Genomic DNA, 3,068 nt, shown 5'->3' with positions numbered 1-3,068 from the left:
AAATAATTTTAAGTCCATGTGATGCATATTTTATTTTTAATTAATTAAATACTGCTTTGAATATTTTGATTCTCCATGCATGTAGACTTATCAACATAGCTTGAATTTTTGGCATGTTGTAGCCTCTGTCAAGAGAAACATCCTCTGATTTTTTTAAAGTCATGGGAGGTTCCTAGATAGAGATCCATATTTTTATTTTCAAGTTTATGTGCATTATTTGCTTAAAATAATCATGGAAATTAGCATGTTGATAAGAAAATTCCAAGAAAATTTTGGAAGGTCCAACATGACTAGAGAAGCTTTTGGAAATAATTTCATGGGTCAAGTCATTTAAAATATACTTAATTTTCATGAACACTAAATCATTAAGATAATTAATTTTGAAAGATATTAACATTTAAATGACTTTATTTTTAATCTCCGTTATTATTTATGATCGAGAGAACTCATTCTAAAAATTTCATAATACTTTGAGTTCATTTAATAACCTAAGTTGATTTTTAAAGATAAACATTACTTTTGGCATTTAAATGATTTTTAAAAATAAAAATATAACTCAAAAAATTATGAAACTTAGGTTTTTTTGAGTTCCTATGATCAGGGGTATTTTATTAAAATAAAATGATATTTAAAACAAAAACTTGAATTTAGCTTATTTTTAATATTTAAATAATTAAAAATGCCTAAAAATCACAAAAATAATAAAACTCATGAAAATATTCTAAATTGCTTCCTAATCACTTAGGAACAATTAGAATGTTTTTTTTTATGATATTCTAAATAAAGATATTGAATTTTAAAACTTAAAAATGAATTTTTAAAGGCTGAAAATGAGTTTTCATTAAAATAATCCTAATAAATTAAATAAAATTAAAAAAATTTAAATTCTTCTCCTCTGAGTTCTCTAACGTCAGGGAGAGTTTTCAAAAATACAAAACTTAATTTTCTCCATTTAAAATATTTTATATTTAATAAATACCCCAGAACTAAAATAATTGTAATAATTTAAATAAAATTTAAAAAATAATGAAATTTGGTCCAAAGGCTTCTCTGGTCTGAAGTTACCTCCAGTAAAAATTTCAAGGGATTGGCATTTACCTTGGTCAAGTTAGGATTTTTCTTTGAAAAGTCCTATTTTTGCATGAAAATATTTATATAAATTAAATTAAATTTTGAAAATCCACATTTTCTCCTCTGATGTCTTAATTGACCCATGAATAAGGTAGAATAAAAATTTCAAAGTCACTTGAATTGAATTTGACAAATTATGAAGTGTTAGAGCCTTATGGGAAAATGTGTAATTTTGGAAAATTAGGCTTAATTAACATTTATGCTTAATTTAAGGAGGAAAATGGGTAACCTCTGATCTTAATCAATTTATTTGATGTTTGAAACATAAGGGGTTAATTGGTAGAAACTAATCTCACCTTCTTAATTGAAAAAGATAAGTTAAAAAATTTCTAAATTATAAAAATTTGTAAGTTTATTAAAATAAAATGAACCCAGGACTTAGGGGCATGACTTTGAAGTCAATAATTAATCAATTTAATACCCCTATTTCATTTTTAAATAAAATACAAATCATGAATCATGACCACCTAAAGCTTAACCTTTTTCAAAACTAATTAAGACACTCACATAAGTTTTAAGGGCTTAGTAGTGACTTAGGATAAATTAAGTTTCATTTAAATGAGGATTAGAAAAGTAAATATCATTAAAAATTAAAACATATTTTAAACACTACGAGCCCAGTTAAAATTTGGCTAAGTGTTCCAACAACACTAACTTGCCCCTTTAAGAGTCTTCACCCACATAATTCTTAAATTGAATCTCAAGTGATAATTAACTTATTCTTAGGGATAATTGAGACATCAATGTTCACTGAGCATTAATTGTATTTATAGGATGACTTATTAAGCAACATAATAAGTTTAAAAGAACTCGGGGTTTTCCACCAGGTAGCGTGAGAATAGCACGGACCTACTTCTTTCTCTAGATCTGTTGGATACCTCGGAGATCTATTAACTTAATATGCTTTGCTTAAAAAAATCATCCTTAATTAAACTCCTAAGGACCCACCAAGATATGACATAGGGTTACGAAAACTACCAAAACTTTACTTTTCCTGCTCTGCATAACTGCCTTAACATTCCTTTTGAGTTTGAGGTGGTGGAATGAGAAGACTCGCCAGGTACGCTTTCACAAATTTCAGCGTTGCCTTTCTTGTACTTTCATACTGTACTTTTATACCTGCAAATTTGCATGCTAAACAATGATGCCACCCTGCATGAAAACTAAAACTATCAGGATAGCCACAAAACCAAAACCAAAACCAAAACCAAAAAAACTAAAATCAACCAAGATAAAATTCATCGCCACAACATTCAAAATATAAAATAACTTAAAATTTAATCACAAACATCACACAAAACTACAATTGCAACTAAATTAAGACATTTCTATCGGATGTTCGGGAGTCCCTCGGAGGAGGTAACCTACAGTTGCTAATGAGGCTTCCTACGGTTTAAATGAAATTATGGAACTCATTAAGTTGAGTTTAGTAAGTTCATTTAGACTAAGTGAATCCAATAGAAAATAGTGGTGCCGGAACAAGGGAACTGTAGGATCCTAACCGGTGTCACTCTATTCAACTTTAATATGCCCTCATAAAATTTAAGGAGCTTCAACCATAGGGCCACCTGATTTGACATTATAACTTGACACCCTAGAAAACTCAAACTCGTCACAGCGAGGAGCTTGGAGCTAGCATGGTGGGTAGCACGACCATCTTCAATAACAAAACCTATCTTCCCCAGCTAAACCAATCTTCCTTTCTTAGATATAAACAACAAAAATCATAGGACTTACTATTTGAAATCATAGGATAGCTTGGGAAGTCACCGATGTTCTCCTCTAGATCCATGACATCCCTTAGTTCTTCCTCCTTTGGATTCTACAACAAAATTTTCCAAATTTGAATCAATCCCCTTTCACACCTCTAGGCCCAATCTCATTGAAGAGTCATACCATTTGAAATCCTTGAAGAGATAATATTTCCTGATTTTTAA

The sequence above is a fragment of the Phalaenopsis equestris genome, unplaced genomic scaffold (genome assembly GCF_001263595.1).
Source record: "Phalaenopsis equestris unplaced genomic scaffold, ASM126359v1 Scaffold214628, whole genome shotgun sequence".
In the NCBI taxonomy this organism is placed as follows: domain Eukaryota; kingdom Viridiplantae; phylum Streptophyta; class Magnoliopsida; order Asparagales; family Orchidaceae; genus Phalaenopsis; species Phalaenopsis equestris.
This window is presented reverse-complemented; position numbering follows the sequence as displayed.